Below are 20,570 nucleotides of genomic sequence, written 5' to 3' on the forward strand. Positions count from 1 at the left end.
AAATGTGTACTACCCTTTTTTGTGAGCTTCACAGATGGCCAGCATTTTTCTTCTATGCGAAGCTTATTTTCAAACTCCCCATGTAATATATCAAGGCATAAAGCTGAGACCCTCCTGTGATACTTTACTGGAAAAATTATTTATCTTCATCAGGTATTTAATTGAAATGTTATCAGGAATGCTTGCGAGAGAATCTGATATGATGCCTGTATTCTCTGATGAATCTGGCATTTTAATTGGAAACTTCATATTATAGTAACAATTTCAAAGTGGGCAGGGCTTATCTAATCATTTCATGATCTACGCAATACAACAAATAATTTAATATGACATGCACCTCCTTCCATTTTCTTACCTATAGCAGCGTACATCTACTCAATGGCATAATAAAGACATTAAATTCACCTATGGGAAGCAAACTTTTTAAATTATATAGCTACTGTGCATACACTTATCTACAAATTGCTCTAATCCTAAATGATTACAGTTTTTATCTGAATCAGTATATTAGAATTTGCATGAAATGAACAGAGCTCAGTACTGAGTACCTATCAAACTTTAGAAGCAAATTTTAGTGGCCATTTCAAAGTTGAAGTCACCAAGCCCTAATAATTTGGTAGCCATATACGGTTGTTGTTGTTGTTGCTGTGGGGGTTTAACGCCATTTTTCAGCACACGATAGGCTATGCATGGCAGCCAGTATTAATGGTGGAGGAAGAACCCGGGAAAATCCTGTGAAGAACCACCGACCCACGAGAAGCTACTGGCAAGTTTTTTCACAAACCCACATTGGCCGAATCCGAGACTCGAACCCACGCAGACAGAGGTGAGATGGCAGTGATCTGTAACGGACAGCGCTTTAGACCACTTGGCCACTCGGGGCCCCATATATATACGGTTGTACATGGAAAACAGAAATCATCTGATCAGTACTGTATTGTGGAATTTTGGTTTAAAAAATTGAATATTGTAGCAGATGCAAATGATGTGTGTGTGTGATTTGGATTTTTAACATAGCTATAACAATTTTTCAGTCATATCGCTACAATTTCTGCAGTGTGGCAGTTTATAGTGGTATCTTGCACTGGGGCATTATGCAGTGGACATGTAGCACCAAATCCCACCCAGTCACATTATCCTGACACCAGGCAGACTACTCTGAACACTAACTTCTTATTGCTTAGCGCCTAGCGAGGCAGCTGTTGGTACCATTTTGTAAGTCTATGGTATGAATCAGCTTTGGTTTGAACATGCAACCTCCCATATCCAAGGAAGATGCTCTAACCACTGGGCCCCCAGAGTGGTATCAGAGGCAAATTAAAATATAATTATAAATATACAATTCATGGAATAATGTGTCTCGCCTGCTCCACTGTAAAATAATACAAACATTACATAGCAGTCTCCATTGTCTTACAAGTAAATTAAGGAGGTGAACAATATCCCTAATAAGTACACAAAGCAAATTTATTGACTATACACACAACAGTGTCAAAGGTAGTGAACCAAAAGCAAAAGCAATGTAATTACATCTACTGGTATATGACAAGTAGCAGACAGACTTAGGCAATGATATTTTTTCATAGGGTCAAAGTGACCCCCTATCTTTATGCAAGGGTCAGAGAAGGAAAATGGGAGCAAAAGTTACTCAGTTACAATACATAAAAGACAATATCAAAGAAACCACTTGGATATTAAATATCTCATTAAATAATAATATAAGCAAAAACACCTCAAATTATTAATGATATTTTTATTTATTTTTAATTATGTGTACTAGAAAATAATTACTGTCCACATTTTCTAATGAAGTTTATACCTTTCATTACTCTTTTCATTACTAATTCACCATATACCAAATCTAGCTACTTCCTTTTCAAACTGCATGTAGTTATTGTCTGATATAATACTAAACTGCACATTTGTATTTGCTGCCTTCTGATGAAATAATATCACTTCTAATAAGAAGTAACACTTATAAATATTACAATGGCAGCTGTCAATGACTTTCAACAAAAGAATGTTGGAATTTAATGACATCAAGAAATGACTTTTTTAATGACTTTTTTAATTTAAACTGCTACCTGAAAATATAATTGCCTCTGCTGACTTTAGTGATTCTTAGTATTGGCTTGTCTCTAAATTCATTAAAAATTGCCAGCAACAAATATCCACACACAAGTGCAAAACATTCTTTTCCATGTTCTTAGACTTAGGTAGATACATTTGTAAGTATTTTGTTAATGAAATGTATCATGTATCTATGCAACACAGGTGATTTTCACAGACAGGTGTTCATGTTACCAGAAAATGTTTTGAAAATAAGGTAGTCTATTTTCAGCAGAACAAATCAATGCTGAATCTACTTGAATGTCCTTCAGCCAATGAAAATACATCTTTCTAAACCATGTCAGTCCTTCAGCCAATGAAAATACATCTTTCTAAACCATGTCAGAGGGCAAGATATGCCTACACTCTGAATACAGTATGTCTTCTTAATATAAGATCATCCTAAAAGTGGTTAAATCCATGAATAAAAACCTAATTTGCAAACATTTTGTATACATTATAAGAAAAATCTATTTTAGTTTCATTTCTCTGTTGTACAATAAATGAGACTCACTCATTGTTCAATAACTTAATGGCTAGAAAATGAGTTCATTATTTGTTTGGATTGAAAGAAATCGTCACGGTCATCTTTGGTCACCTGAGCTCTTTTGTTGATGTTTTTCAATGACTGAGCTTGTATGTACAATCTAATGTCCAATATGCTAACAAGAACCTCACTGTAACGGCTTATACTAAATGATCACTATCCTCATCACTACCAGACTCAAGCAGTCATGTGTCAGCACTGTAGTGAGGTGAACATCATGGCAACATAGCTATGACTGGTAATGAAATCTGCTTGCCCATGAACCTTAACAAAACATTATGCAATGCAATCTGTGGAAACATCATGCCATCCATGATAAATCATACTCACTGCAGCAAACACATTTACCAGTATTTCACACTCAATGTACATGAAATGATCTGTGGAAACATCACACCATGCACAATAAATAATACTGACTGCAGACAGTGCATTTATTTCACGCACAATATTCATGAATATCCTGCTTCCATTCTGCGTAGCATTTGTTGCTCTGAGTCTAAATTAACTTTTCTTCTTCTGACCAATGAATTTTCAGCCATTTTCACAATGGTCCCTGAGGTATGGCTAGTCTTTTAAAAGTAAGAGTTCAGGACCCCTATTTGGTCAAATAGGAGTCCGGGCAGTGACACCAACAAAAGTTGACATCCCCTCCCAGAAACATGTTGGGCATACTTAATGTGGCTAAATGTCCATAATATTGCCAGGAATACAAAACACAAAACCTTGTCAGTTTTATTTATTTGTAATTTTTTAAATATTTATTTATTAAAATTGATATCATGTAGTCAGAAGCAAGTAGGTTACCAGGTCTCTAGATGTCCCATGACTAGAAAATGTGGAACTTTGCAGATTATAATAACCAGTGGTTGCCATTGAGCTTAATTTTCCACATTCTTTACACCACTGACAAATAGCTCTTGTCTGTCCACCAGAGCGAGACAGAATTTTTCCAACCCAAGTAAGGGTCTTATTCCAAACACTAAGCCATGCATCATGCAATTTCTAACACTTGGTTGCCGTCCCATACAAACAATCAATTCACATAACTTTAGCACTCTTCTGACTCTGATTACAATCTTCATCAATTTGCCATTTAACCCCAAAACACTTACCCAAATTTGCAAACGGCATTTTGTCCAAGTCTCAATGTGCCTTGATTTCAAGGTCACATGCACTATTTATTCAACTGCACTCGGAAACGATTACAATAATGAAAGCCACTGAATTTTGTCAGTGTAAATATCAGCACAGCACAGCTAAACTCATCAATTGATCAACATATTTTAAAGCTGGGCAGGTGGCTGAAGCAGCACTCAGCATTTGAATTTGCCAACCAGGAATTAAAAACATACTGAGGATTCCCATGCACCTGATTTTCTGCATCCTAGTTAAATATTTGCATCCAAATATGTGTGATGATTTTCTGCATCCTAGTTAAATATCTGCATCCAAATATGTATGATTAAGCATTTCCTAGACTTCTGAGTCTGAATTTAAAATGAACACAAGACAGATTTACTTCTAGATGAGCTGAATTAGTCAGCAAACAGGTACAGAATAATGGCTAAAGGATATTTATAAATTATTTAGTCAATAAAATATAAGGCACTGTTACAACCCAAGGGGGCCCTTAAACTATGTAATAAGAAAGTGCAATAAGCAACAAGTTTTGTATAATTTAAAATATTAATTTATTTTCCTCAAACAAACAATGTATGTGTGTGATTTGAATTTTTAACGTAGCTTTAACAATTTTTCAGTCATATCGCTAAGATGTCTGCAGACGCAGTTTATAGTGATGTCTAGCACTGGGGCATCATGCTGCAGACATGTAGAATGATGTCCCACCCAGTCACATTATCCTGACACCAGGTCAACCAGTCCTAACACTAACTTCTTAATGCTGAGCGCCAAGTGAGGCAGCTGTTAGTACCATTTTTGTTATCTTTGGTATGACTCGGCCAGGGATCGAACCCATGGCCTCCTGCATCCGAGGCATATGCTCTAACCACTAGGCCACCAGAGCGGTCTCCCAAATGATGACTATTGTACCTATTTACTAACAATACAAAAGAGTAACTATGACAGTCTATGTTATAAATCTAAACAAAACAGAACAGTAACTATGTTATAAATCTAAATGTCTTTAAATTCAATCAAGACAATTCCAATCAAGCTATAAATCCAAATTTCCTTGATTGTCTCACAGGAAATCTGTACAGTTATTATATAACCAATTAGTTGCTGAATGAATGTTGTAGCACTGCAATTCCAATGAATGATATTAAATAAATTAATCAATCCAATCATATAACTCGTAATCATAAGACCAGTAATACTGTTAAGAATGAATGATTCCATGTAATAATCCTTGTATATACAAAGCTAACACACAATTTCAAGAATGGCTTCTGAAAGAATCATATGGCATTCTGAAACAGTGCAGTAAACAAGTCAATTGTTTTAGTTATAGCCAATCTGGAAATAGGTCAAGTTGGCCTTTTAACAGAACTAAATGTCCTTGTTTTATCATGTGATGTTGATCTGAATTTCAGTACATCTCAAACTTGAAACTTATGAATGAAACATATACACACTTGACTATACACAATTCATCTTACAGTACAAACTAAGATCATTGGAATTTTATCATCAAAACTATCATTAAGTAAATAACCCTTACAAGAACTATTATTATGAAAATAATATACATAATATAGATACAGATAACAACATAAATATTTCTTTTCACGCTTGAACTGCATTCAACCTGTGATTCTAAAGTCAAATTAAGAAACAGACAAAATTGTCATGCTTCTGTTCCCTTTTTCCTTTGTCTCTTCACCTTTCTTATTTAAACGACTGGCACCATTTATATGGCTTTGGAGCATTAGGTGACAGAAACGTAATAATTGAGCTAATGATAAATTTCTCAGCAGTATAAACAAAAAATAAATGCTATAACCAATTAAATGTAATAAAGGAATATTATAACAAAGACTTTGGAATACATAGTAATTAGGAGTTCGGAGAAGTAAAACTCAAACAGGTAATTGCTGTTGTGGGGTTTTAACGCCATTTTTCAGCACACGATTGGCTATACATGGTGGCCAGTATTAATGGTGGAGGAAGAACCTGGAAAACCGGAGAAAAAAACGCCGACCCATGAGAAGCTACCAGCAAGTTTTCTCATATACCCACACTGGCTGAATTCGAGACATGCTCCGGTGAAGACAGCGATGATATGGCAGTGATCCGTAACGGAGAGCGCTTTCGACCACTCGGGGGCCCCCCTCAAACTGGTAAAACACTATTCAAGAATATAATACCAATCTATCCTGTACTAGTCTTGCAATAAGTATTATCTGAAATCAGCACACAAACAAATCTGCAGTGGTAACAAGGTCATGCCAAATCAACCTAGGTTAATTGGGAAATAATTTGTTGACAGAAGTGGCACCTTGGGGAAATAAGGTCAGTTGACCCCAAACAACAATCAAAAATGCCAATACCAACAGCTGGTCAGAATAAAATATCATTGGGTCAGACTGACAAAATCAATTTGTACTAATGGCTAATCATCCTTTAAAGTGCCATCAACACTGTCAACTTGGCATTAATGTAAGCCAGGAAATAACTACCTACTTTTGTCCATGGTAAGTAATACAATGAAAGATTAATATGCTCATCAAGTGTCATTGCTCTGCACAAAAAGTATCAGATAACCTAAGCTAAATTTAAACTAGGCGAAAAGAATTTCCAGGAATTCAAGATCAAACCATTTCTTCCTTTTACAAGTCAAGTGTTGAGACCATCTCTGATATTCTTCAGCAATAACAACATTTTCAAATTAGCTGCTGATGTGCACATTTTAGATGTCAACCAAGCATCATTTTCATTTAGAATGAAGCTAACATCATTAGAAGTGTTTTTGTGAAAACCCCATGTCACAATTATCATCCATTCGGAAAAAACAGTGAATTAAGATGGTCGTTGTGATAACCATGTTGTATATACGACTGGCACCACTTTCATTCAGGACAAACTATGTATCATAAGAAGTACCCTGGTGAAAACCCAAGGTTGATATAGCCATCCATCTGGGGAGAAGATGTATCAATATTTTCTAGATGTGACATCCCACTCTGGAACAGCAATAACAAGATTTTCAAGATGGCTGCTATGATGACAATATCGGATCAGCACCATTCTCATTCAAGACCAACTCAACATCATAAGATGTCTTTTAGTGAAGATCTCATGTTGATAATCATCCATTCATGAGAGTAGCAATAAAAAGAATTTCAAGATGAATGCCATGTTGGTTGTAAGAGAAATCAGAGCAGAACCATTTTTAGTTAGGACCAACCAAATAACCATGGGGTGAACAACATGACAAGGTAATTCTCAAAGTAGTCAAAACCCCATGCTGATATAGTCATCTATTTGGGAGAGTAGATATAATAATATTTTCAAGATGTGACTTTGCATTCACATGTTGCAATTATAAGATTTTCAAGATGGCTGCATATTGGAGTCAGATCTGCACCATTTTCATGTAAGACCAACTACTGAAAATCCCACATCAATATGACAAGTCTGTTCAGACTGGGCTAATAACAAGAGTTTAAAGATGGCTGCCATGGCAGTAATATTGGATGTCAGATAAATACCACATATCATAAGAAGTAATTAGGTAAAATGCCATGTTGATACAACCATCCATGTGAGAGTATCAATAACAAGATTTTCAAGATGGCTCCCATGGCATGAATATTGGACCTCACATTAGCACCATTTACATTTAAGACCAACAAGGTTTTTACTGAAAACCCACATGAATATATCACGATCCATCCATGATGGGTAGCAATAACAAGATTTTCAATATGGCCACCATACTGGATGTTAGATCGGCACCATTTTCAATTAGGATGAACTATATATACATCATAAGAAGTCTTTTATTCAGGAGGAATAGCAAGCAGACTTTCAAGATGGCAAAATTAATGGATGTCAGAGCAGCACCATTTACAACCAACTACACCATGGAGTGAATGTATTTGGAAACAGACAGCAGACCAGACAGACAGACAAAGACCATCCCATAAGCTCTTTTGAACTATGTCCACTAGAACTAATAACAATGTAACTGCTAGAGTCTTCAGCCTGCCCCAAAGTAAGAAAATATATTACAACAAGGTATATATTGATTATTATCCTTTGTAAAATGTATTTGTAGGTACACTTTAAATATATTCTGAACAATTCATTATATCATATTGCAGCCAAATGGTGTGACCAAATTTCTTTGGGTACTGATATACATACTAACTAAAGCAGAGAGGGTTGAAGTTCATTTTGCAAACCCATTTTAAAATGACTACTCCATGCCTCTTTACCCCAAGTTCCAGCAAATCCCACATTTTCAATAGGGAATATGTTCTGAGCTCACACCTCATGAGAAATGTGGAAACAGGCCAGGCCCTAATATGTGTGGGGTCCAAGGCAGCAAACGATGAGCACTGGGCCCCAAGTAAAAAAAAAAGTTGATTTCCTGAAAGTATGGAGCCCAAGGCAGTTTCCTTGTTCGCCTTGCCCTAGGACTGGGCCTGTGTGGAAACATCAAGATGGGGTAGGAAAGCTTAAAGCAAACCCAGACTTCCCACTGGGCTACCTGACCTAAATATATAGTATCCCCAACCTAGCATTTTGATATCCTTTGGACTCCATGAGCAATATTTCTTTAATCCTGTGACACTGATTTATTGTGCAAAACCATGTTTACAGGGTGGTTCCCTAAGCTCATCATAAAAGAAGCTCTGCACATATAATTTGTATTCCAAATGATTGCCATTAGGTTGCTCAAATGATAAGAAAAAAATTTAGACAAGTTAAAAAGAGAATTGCTTAACAATATTAAGAGGTAAAATCAATATTGTTCAAGTATTCAATCTGCATTTATTATTCCCATCAGCCATGCATATTTGGCAACTTTTAGGCCTAATTCAAGACTTTAAATGAATTCGTGACCTGGAAAGAACTACTGTTATGTAGGTTTAAACTTTTGAGTATGTTGAGAGCTGGGTAATATACCATTACGAGTTCCTTGTATGCAATAAACCTGAGACTCAAAGAATAAACAAAACGTTTAGGATACAGTATTTTCAAAGCCTAAACAGTAAAAGACACACAAATTCGCTTTTAATTAATCCCTCTCCATACAAGACCAATAAATAGGTCTCTGCTTCATTATTTTTTTTCAGACAGTAATATGTCTCCGCTTTATTTGTTTTCTGACAGCAATATCAGAAGAAAAAAAAACCGAAGACCTGCTTGTTGGTCTACTCCTCCACCTTACTTAAGTTCCTTGGCATTATTTTGCCACATACCTGACGTAAAAAAAATACCAATACATACGAAACTTAACAAAAATATAACAAGCGATCAAAACTATGTCTGCACTTCAAACCACTAAACTTATGAACGGGTCTCTTATCTATTTGACAGAACTTGCGATGGCTTGCATGATGCAGCTGTTGCAACAGTCAAAGTGTACGTTTCAGGCCATACAAATAACAGATAAGGTTAATGCATTCAGTAATAAATGCCTTCTTTGTCAATATCAGACTTATAATTTAAAAGTTACTACTTATTACCTACCTACAACAAATCTGTCAATTATTATCACCTAAAACAAACTCGCATACATCCTTTTCACCGGAAATCCAAATCCAAGTATCTAACTGGCCCGAAATCCAGATTTCCGGCAGCATGCGCATGAATATTTTATTAAAGGGATGTAACTCATAATATTATACGCTTCAATAAGTTACAATGAATTACTCTCCTTGACAGTAAAATCTCTCTCTCTCTCTCTCTCTCTCTCGTTTTTTCTCTCAATAAAACATACTATAGCTTATAAATTGACAAGTGTATTTAATATTTCATCTGAATGATGTCTACATTTCATGATTAATGAGATATGATGGCATGCCAGACATTTGAGAAAGGCATACAGTATGTTCGTAGTTTTATATTGCATGTACTAAAAACAATAATTTAATTAAAGGAAAGAATATGACTTGGCACGAAGCATTGAACAATTGGCAAAGAAGTTCTAAAAGGTTGTCAATGATTGTCTTATACCATCATGACCATGCACACACCACCAAATAATGATGCTACACAGTCACTGGTATAAGCATTCTTGCATAACAGACACACGCACGTATGGACATAGAACACAATTAATTTTACTATATGTTCTCTACATTTTTTTCTCAGTACTGACCTTCCCACTGTGTGACAATCAATGCAAATCATATGTTAATCTAAAATACCTTCAAAGATGACTTAACGGTGAAGTTCTTGTCTAAGGTTGACCTTCTTTTTTTTGAGATGCTGGACTGTCAGCATAGCAGCATGTAAACAGAACACAGATTTCACTTCCGGATCATCACCAAGGCCTTATTACTCACTGTGCACTGTTGCCAAAATACATACAGACAACAACACCCTGAGCTCATATCATCAAGAATAAACAGTTACCTTTAAATCCCTACCAAAAATGTATAAATAAAACTCTTCTATCACCACCAAAATGAGAGAGGAAAAAATGTTCTAAAAATACACTAGAACTACATTCGTGGGTACTGAACTGGAAGTATTAAATGTGACCCGATTCCATATTAACCCAGTAATTAACTGTCATCCACATACACTGTTACTCCAGAGCCTTGACAGAAATCAAAGTATATAAATGTGACCCAATTCCATATTAACCCAGTAATTAACTGTCATCCACGTACACTGTTACTCCAGAGCCTTGACAGAAATCAAAGTATATAGTAATTATTATAGAGGAATACAAACATACACCATGAGCTTGTTTGTTATGTATGGTTTGCTCACATGGTAAAAAGGGCAATGGCATCCACCTGCATACTGTATACAGTCTTCTACCTCCATGCACACTTGTTCCCTTAACTCTCAGGTCAAGGTCACAGTCAAATAAAATTTGTGCTAAACCTGTGCAAAAGTGTCTAATTTGCATTTCTTTTTTAAAATCCTTGATGGATTTTATTCATAAATGGGGTGTATCATTATGAAACTAAGATAATCAATTCAGTGACATTCATGCTTGCACCATTGAATTTGTTTTCAAGGTCACATTCACAGAAAGGTTTTATTAGGATCTGTGTTTTTTTCAGTTTCTTATATTTTCCTGAACTTCCTGATGAATTTTTTTCACACTTAGGATGAATCATTATGAAAGCAGTTAATTATGTGGCATGTTTGCTCAGCCTTTTGATCTTAGGGTCAAGGTTACACATTTTAATGCTATGATTGTGGGATTAGCATGTAGGTCCTAGCCTTCAGACACTCAGCTAGACAAGGAAATCTTTATGAAATTAATGTTTAATATAAATTCTCTTTAATTTTTAATTTCCAAACTAATGCATTAGAATCATTTTTTTCTAGCAAATATGCATGATAAATTACCATATTTCCCCCATGATATGTCCATACTTAAGGATAAGATCACTCCCATTTTGACAACATTTGAGCAAATCTACCAATATCTGGTAATTGGACTACCCCCTACTTCTGAACATCTGAGGCTGACCCATTTGTCTTATTATGGGAAAAATATTGTACTGTAATCAAGACCATATTATCAAACACTTTCTGAACAAAAACTCTGGTTCCATCTCAAAATCCCAAATTTCAACATTCTGTATATTAATTTATAATTTATAATGAAATTAGAAATTTTAGGAATGTATGAACTTTATATTTCTATTAGCATTCTAAGTTTAAATTACATACACTTCAGGTAAGTTTTAGTTTCTATACATATATAGACACACACACATAACATTGTCTTAACAGATAAAAAGGAACATGTATCAGTTATCTGTCTATAACATTTTTGCTAACAGCAATGTTGAGGGTTAAATAATGTGGTTTTGCAGGTGGGATATCCCAATCTGTAGAAATCTCATTTTATTCTTTGATTTATTTAATGTTTGCATGTTTTTTGTTAATTAAAAATAATGATGCCTGTTTTCTACATTTGGAGTCTTTATGTTTTGATTCCTTCTGGTTCTGATATACTTTCCGAACACAAGCCTTCCATTCCAGCCAGTACATTTACTGAAAAGAGAGAGACCAGATTTTCCTCTTGGTTTATCTTGGTTCACAGGTGTATCAGGTAGAGCTATTTCGTGGTGGTGCATTTGACTAGGCAGGTGTTACACATGCAACACCTGCCTATATATATATATATATATATATATATATATATATATATATATATATATATATATATATATATATATATATATATAATTATGCTTGCTTAGGTCATTATCTATCTCTCTCTCTCTCTCTCTCTCTCTCTCTCTCTCTCTCTCTCTCTCTCTATACAGAGGCGTAGCTATGATATTTTGCGCCCGGGGACGAACTATAAAATTAGCGCCCCAGCCCCCTCCCCGTTTAATCACATTTTTGAATATTACCCTTGTTTACTTATTATAATGTAACGTTGTAAGCCTCATTTTGGCGCCCCTGTACCTTGGCGCCCGGGGACATATGTACCCCCTTGCCCCCCCCCAGCTACGCCTCTGTATATATATATATATATATATATATATATATATATATATATATATATATATATATATATAATGACCTAAGCAAGCATAATTGTTTTCTTTTAATGGCAAAAGAAGCAGCAAATGCTTGATACTTATATGTTTTCATTATTTTCAAATGTTCTTTCGGTTCTTTAGCATAATTGAGTTGTCCACATAGGGGTTTACACTGAACTAACTAGTCACAGGATTTACAAATAAGAGGAAATAAATAAAATCAATCCCATCATCATCTGTGAGTGCCATAATGGATTCTGTGTATTCATTTATCATATGCCTGCAGTGAGGCTTAAAATATATCGTCTGCTGCTATTTTTGATTTAGCACTAGAGTTCTCCACAATCTACATTTACCAAACGTTTTGGATGACTTGATTATGGTGTAAGGAAGAAGCCTGTTGATTTTGGGGTCAAAAGAGCAAAGGTCATGGTTACTGTAACTGCAGGAGGAAAAATGGTTTCCACACAACAACAGTTTTACATCACATACCTAAACCAAACTTTGTTATTGATTGCAATTGGGGCAAGCAAGAAACCTATCAATTTTGAGGTGAAAAGTCAGGGTCGCTGTGACTGAATAAAAAATGGTTTCTGCATAAGTTTTGTTGTAGATAACTTAGCTTGACCAAAGTTTGTGGAAGGTTTGCACATGAGGAATAGAAGAAAACTATTAATTAGGGATTCAAGCAGAGGTCAAGGTCATTGTGGCTCAAAGACTAATGGGTTTTGCAGAATAACTTCCTGTCTAGAGTAAGCTCATTGGCTACTCTTTGTTGGTGGCCTGCACTTGAAGTGATAAAGAAGCCCATAAGTTTTGGTGTCAAAAGGTCAGAGGTCAAGTCCATGGTAAGTCTAATAAGAAAATAATGGTTATTACACAGAAAGTTTAGTTGACAATTGCATACTTCAACTGAAGGTCAAGTTCACTGAGGTCCATTGGTCAATAATCTCTACAGTCAACCATTATCAACTAGTGCATACACAGAGGACTATTAAATCAAGGGAAGGGCATATACCAATAATATACCATATACCAATAATATACCATATACCAATAATGTGGTGTTTACAATACTCTTGTTCTAATGGCTATTAACTTTCATACATATAATGTGTATGCAAAAGTAAGATATACATATATTAATATATATATATATATACAAACACATTTTTATAATGACATTATTAATATGAGGCAGTACTGGTAGTCATCATGCTTAATTTTTTTAATATCATCACCGCTATGCTGCAGTTCAATCTATAATGCTGTTTCAATATATCACAGTATGTACTAGCCAGTTCAATCTATAATGCTGTTTCAATACATTACAGTCTGTACTAGGTAGTTCAATCTATAATGCTGTTTCAATATATCACAGTCTGTACTAGACAGTTCAATCTATAATGCTGTTTCAATACATTACAGTCTGTACTAGGCAGTTCAATCTATAATGCTGTTTCAATATATCAGTCTGTATTAGGCAGTTCAATCTATAATGCTGTTTCAATATATCACGGTCTGTACTAGGCAGTTCAATCTATAATGTTGTTTCAATATATCATAGTCTGTACAAAGCAGTTCTTGAAATGGTGCAGTTTGGTGCTTAGCACTTTATGCATTTTTGCACCCCAATTATTGGCTTATAATGAGGGATAGCTGTCTGTATACATTTTTACATACATACATTTTTACATCCATCCATTCATCCATCCATCCATCCATCCATCCATCCATACATGCATACATACATTCATACATACATACATACATACATACATACATACATACATACATTTCTTCTTTGATATCCTGACATTTATTTAATAAATCTGTATCTAAACCCTTTTCTTAGCAATAAGGAGTATGGGTGATGATTTGATTACAAATAATATGCTTGGAATAAAATTTGCAATGAGTACTACATGCAAAGGATTGTATTATATGCCATGGAATGATCACTCTCAATCAATATTTTTGTGCCTTCCTTCCTCAAGAAATTATATAAACAGAAAACACTTCTGCCATGTCTGGTTCTGACATTAAATTATGATAAAATACCACACACTCTATAAAATTACCATCTCATGAATACACTTCTACTGTTATATTGATGCAATATTGAGTGATGTCAAACATAACAGCAAACAGAGCCTTTTTCAAGAGAGGTAAGTCAGTCAGTAATTCAAGAAATTCCAAATCTTTATTAATTTTATTGCAAAATTTCTGGAATTTGGCAGGAGTGAATTGTTCCAGATAAATGGATGTACAATTTACACATTTTCTTCTAGGAAAAATACTTTTTGAAAATTTTCTCTATATAACATATGACCTTTAAGTTTTTAACTCCACAGGTCATACAATGGAAGAGCTTATGAGATATTCGTTATCCATCATGTGTTCATTATTACAATTTTTTATCACTACTCCAGCTAAATGCAACTGCCATAAAACATATAACGCATATTCATCCCATTGTATATAGTTGGTCCTGGTGATGCTCATGCATATACATGTAGCATGGCTGCCAAAGTGGCCATCTTGAATATCATGTTATCATCATTCACCAAATCCACAAGATATTTAGTTGATTCCAAATGCAGCTTGCAAATCCAATATCTTGAAAATCTTGTTATTCCTCCTGATTGGAAAGTCGCATCAACATAAGGTTTTGATGAAAAGGTGTCTTATGAATTCTACATGGGCTTAAATGACATCATGCTGATCTGACCCAATATGGCCACCAGGACAGCCATCTTGAAAATCTCATTATCACTATTCCTCCTGTCAGTATGTTGTTTTCACCAGAAGACATCTTATGATGTCTGGCATGATGCCCAAAAAGAAAACTCTGCTAATCTGATCTCTACTATGGCTGTCACAGTAGCCATATTGGAACCATGTTATCAACACTCCTCCAAGATGGATGATGATATCAACATTTGGTTTGTACCAAAATATTTATTGTGATATTTAGTTAGACATAAATGAAAACAGTAATAATCTGACATCAAATATGGGGTTTTTCTTGAAAATCTTGTTTTAGCTACTTATAAATGGAAAGTCACATTAAGAGTGGGTTTTCACATAAAGATTTCTTATGATGTCTCCTTGGTCCTAAATGAAAATGGTACTGATCTCATCATCCAATATGGCCACCATGACAGCCATTTTGAAAATCTTAAATCACTATTTCTCCTAAACAGAATGTTTCAACAGCATGGTTTTTGATGTGAAAACTTCTTAGGGTGTCTATTTTATCCATAAATGACTAATTTGAAAGTCTAGTTATTTTTAAAATATATTTGGTTGCAACACTTAGCAGCAAAAAATGATCTTATCTTGAAATATTTGAAGAAGAAAAATCCTGTCAAAAGAGCATCAATCCCTTCAAGCAGTGGTGTGACTAGGGTTGGTATCACCCAGTGCGGTAGCTCATGGTGTCACCCCCATGGACCTACTTCCATAAAAGACCCTACAGAATCATTAGTAATGTCATTTTGGTGTCACCCCTTCTGATGGTGTCACCCAGTGCAGTCTGTACTCCACTAGTGATGCCACTCCCTTCAAGTGACTCTTGTCTAATAAGGAGACTCTAGTTTTAATGCAATTTTTATACAAACAAATAAGCAGATAATCATAATACAGTAAAACCTGTCTTGTGAGACCACTGCTATGGAAGACCACCTGTCTTGAGAAACCAGATTCTCCTTGCAGATTTACTGGTTATTTAGTGTTTTGACTTGTCATGAGAGACTACCTGTCTTGGTAGACCATTATTTCTTGGCAGAAGAGGTGGTCTTTCAAGACAGGTTCCACTGTATATTAATATTTTTACTTCTAACAATTCATACACCCAACAGTCAAATGTAAATATTCATCTGAAATTTTAAATTATAAATCTCCATGGAATCAACATTAGGAAGCATATGGTAAAGTCTCTTAAAATAATATATTCATCTTGAGCAGGTAATGAAAAACAACGAACAAATATAAAGATTATACATAAATATACAAAGAGAAGAGGAAAAACCCAGTAGATAAAAACAGAATAAAAATGAAATCAATGCCTTGAACAATATGGTCACTGCATGTATTTCTGTCCTAATATACTAATTACATAAATAATGATAATGTCTTAACTAATGGGCTTTAATTTAATGGGCCCACTTGAATGAAATTACTATTTTACCATAGCAGGTGACCAAATATATGGGGAATTTAGTGGCTTGTATCGTTGCTTTTAATTTATCTAAACATCATATTTTACTCAAAATATTAGATTTTAAGACAACCATACAATTTATCATTGAAAATAATACATTAGAATTTGGGTTTTTTAATTGTTCTCATTGGAAAATACAAAATTTTATATAAAAAAAAAACAGTTTTTTACACTGCATGCTTAATAATGCTTTCAGAAAATGGTGTTGCATTCAAAGAATTATGCTGGGGCTTACATGAGGAAAATGCATGTAATGCAAACACATATTTAGTTAATTTAATAAGCCGTATTGACTAACCCCACCCCACCACCCAATTTTCTTTTTTTTTTTGCCTAACCAAAGAAAGGAAAAAAAAAAAACTTTGCCCCAGGTGAGGATCGAACTCACGACCTTCAGATTGCTCTTCATTTGTGATTATGAGACTGACGCGCTGCCTGCTGCGCTACCGAGGCTTGAAAACATATGTTAACAATTAGTTATATGAAGCTGCAAAAAAAATCTTAAATGTTTAATGTTCAGCTTTCTTCTGGATTTCGATACTGTCTAGCTGGAAGTAATATAATCTGAGAGATATCTTTACCTCATCATTTATATGAATTATTAACAATACAGTTACGTTATACGGATAATTCATGGCCCACAATGGTTAACTTCATTTCAATTAAGAAATGATTCGCTTGTAAGAGTTGTGTCCCGTGTACTGCCGACTCGTCACCGTACCCAAGTCCTTTCGTACCCACGGTACTGGTCGTTTTGTACCCATTAATTTACAAGGTCAAATATACAGTATTGTCATATTTACCGCTCCCTCTCTAGACCTAATCTTTTTCCTACCTTAAATATTGCATAAGCAAAGCATATCCGGGCAAAAAATTAACCAAACGCAAATATTTACAGTAATTGTATTGTTTTCACTGTACAATAGCGTCTAAGTGCTATAAAGAATTAAAAAAAAAATCACATTGCCATTAAAAATAAAAGTGAAACGTTGGCCAGGTTTAATTAACGTAACAAGTCCATTCTTTTTTCTTAAAGCATGCAAAAATCTGCAGAAGGTTTGTCTGCACACACCGGTGCAAATGTTTATCCTATCAAAGCAACTAGAAATTCTGCGATCTTTTTTAAACGGGGCTCGATGCAGATAAAACAGTGTTGCTTAATTAAGTTACTCTTCTCCAAGGACCAATACTGGTGTTAATTTCAATTTTTATCGCGTGAGTTTAAAGGTGTTGAACGTGGTATACTATACCGACCGCCAAGCCAGTTTTGGGTACACTGCTGGCCGCATTAGCATCCTTGTGCAACGGTTTGGAAACTTGACCGATCACAAGAAACTAACAAGTTAGTGGCATAATTGAAATTCTCTGTTTTCAACTAAGTATAAATATTAATATTTTTTCATGGCAAGTTAAAATTTGTTTTCATTGTTTGGCATAATCTGTTTTATTTTGTTATCCTCCTAAATATAATGCACATAAATAATCGCGCAGAGAGAGAGAGAGAGAGAGGATAATTTAACTTGGCACTGCATTTCACGAATATTTACTTCTGTTTTAAAAAAACTGACTTAATTATTTAAATAATCGAATATATGTATGCATGCTTTGATTCTGCCAGTATTGAAACGTTTGTAATAAAGCACCCCAGTTAATACGACATATATTTTTTTCCAGAATAGAACAGCAAAAATTACAACCCAATGAATGATTGAAGGAGACGTACCAGTAAGACGAAAGATTAGCTCAAACAGATTTCTTAAAGAACAAAAGACTAACAACATTATTTCGAACAGTACATTCCAGAGTTTTATTACATGCATGAAGAAAACATAATTACTATAAGCTTTATGTTTTCAGATTTAAAAATCATTGTATTATAATGAATGCAGTTCATTTGTCTTGTCAGTCAGTTGTCGGGCCGTATATGCTGCTGCAACGTTTCAGAAATTTTGAGGAGGAAATAACGCCGTTCTGGTACTCTTCCCACACCGAGAATAGTATCGCCTGCATTTTTTAAAAATGTTTTTCTCCGGTATCTTCTCAGCTTTTTTTTTCTGATACCACATAGTCAGCCCAACTGTATAACAGAGGAATCTTCGTGGACTGTTCCTTAAGACTGGCAAAGGCAGGGGCTATATGTTCTGCAGGCAAAAATGGTAGTGACATCACCTGAAAAAGAGGCACATAATGAATGCATTAAGCTTGAAAGCTTCATCTTACTAGATATCCGTGGATTTTAACATTTGATAACATTTCAATTATGCTTCCCTTTAAAGTATACAAGGTCATGTAGTATTCATATAATAATATCCCTTAATTATGTTCCTATTATTATTATTATTATTATTATCCATTTATATATAGCCGTTGCTTCACTAACATGTGGATTCATTTTAGCATTGATCATTCGTGTAATTACCTTTGTAATTTTGTATGTCTCTATCTATCTATATGCAGGGCCGGCGCCAGACTATCTGGTGCCCTAGGCAAGGTTAAATTCTGGCGCCCCCCACCCCCGAAAATATCAGGTGTTTCGGTCAGACTGAATCTACCCGATTATTTGTTCCTGTATGAAATAAACCAGGATAAAAAAACGACCCTAAATAAAACTGAAATGTATTTATTTATTTTTCAAAACTGTTGTTGATTTGGAGAAATGCGCCCCCTGAAATCAGCGCCCTAGGCGGCTGCCTAGTTTGCCTATATGGTAGCGCCGGCCCTGTCTATATGTCTGTCTGTCTGTCTATCTATCTATCTATCTATCTATCTATCACAAAGGGAAAAAAGCAACCTAGAAATAGTTTCTTCTGATGAAATGAAAACTAAAGCATTGGGTACGAAACGACCTTGGGTACGAAACGACCAACACCTGGAATACGAAACAACCATGGCTTTGGTTACGAAACGATTCATTTGGGTACGAAACGACTTGGGAATGGAATGACCAGTTACCGTACTGCCCACGAGTGCTCGACGCGAGCTTGATGTTGAAAACAGCAATAATCGGAAGGATAATTATAATACCAAATGACAAAATTGCCTCAGATTGATCGGCAGGTTCCTATTCAAAACGGGTCATGGGGGTAATCTGATGCAATTTTGCCACTTGATATATTTTTTTCCTTCAGATTATTGTTTTGCTTTGGGTTTTTATTTTTTCTTCAAAATCATGCACGCGTCGAGCACAGCCATGTATGCTCATAAATCAAGGCGGTTGTATCCGTAACTCATAATAACACGCACTTGCCAACCAGGTTATTCTTTTTTTTTTTTAAGCATGAAAACTATGATCAATTTTTTAATGTCAAATCTTGTATAAAATAAACGCCATTTGTACACGTTTCAGTTGCTGGCGGTAAGATCTATAGTCGGTATTTCAGTTGATGGAAAATTGATTTATAATCGGCAAGATAAAAACAATTAAACATTAATTCTGATGAGGTTTTTATTTTTAAACCGACTTTGCGTAAAAACAATAAAGACAGTGAACTGACATGATTTGCAAGACGTTCAAACACAGCATAAAACACAAATGTAATGATACCATATCACAGCACATAAATAAAGCAAATCACTTTGACAAAACCAGCATTTTAAAGTGTTTTTAGTGTTTATGTAACTACAACAAAGCACACGGTATAGTAAATGTCAAACAGATTACGTAGGCGTTCAACACCGATTATTTCAGTAATGGATGTCATTTTTTAGATTTTTATTCTAGATACCTGTAAGCTGCAATTATTCACTTTATTTCGATCCTCATAAGTGTGTCATTTATTTGGAAGGTCATTATTTTGGACGCCCCGATAAGTACATACGGCAATATCAATGCTAAAGTACGTGACATTTTTGGATGAAATCAACTTGAAGGTGTGATCTTCTACAATCTCGAATGAATGTCACGCGCTGTGTTGTCAAAAAGAGAGTCACACGCGGTGATAAATAAATCATTACCACCCTGTATTGTGACGATTCGACTCGACGTGCCCTTCTCTTGAATCGGTTCAGTACATGGCCACTGTAAAATGTT

General features: G+C 35.0%; 1 long non-coding RNA gene and 1 other non-coding gene across 2 annotated transcripts in view; one reads left to right on the forward strand and one right to left on the reverse strand.

Annotated features, from left to right (window-relative positions):
• LOC149782208 (uncharacterized) overlaps positions 1–18,703 on the forward strand; it is a 37,797-nt gene extending 19,094 nt beyond the window's left edge. The window contains exon 3 of the long non-coding RNA XR_016414271.1: positions 18,215–18,703. This is a non-coding gene — a long non-coding RNA (uncharacterized LOC149782208). The remainder of the gene's footprint in view (positions 1–18,214) is intronic.
• Positions 16,904–16,993, reverse strand: Trnam-cau (transfer RNA methionine (anticodon CAU)). The gene is given in 2 exon segments: positions 16,904–16,939; positions 16,957–16,993. It is a non-coding gene; the product is annotated as a tRNA-Met (tRNA).
• Positions 18,704–20,570: the final 1,867 nt, after the last annotated feature.

This window comes from Sinohyriopsis cumingii, chromosome 15 (assembly GCF_028554795.1).
Source record: "Sinohyriopsis cumingii isolate HCF-2022 chromosome 15, ASM2855479v2, whole genome shotgun sequence".
In the NCBI taxonomy this organism is placed as follows: Eukaryota; Metazoa; Mollusca; class Bivalvia; order Unionida; family Unionidae; genus Sinohyriopsis; species Sinohyriopsis cumingii.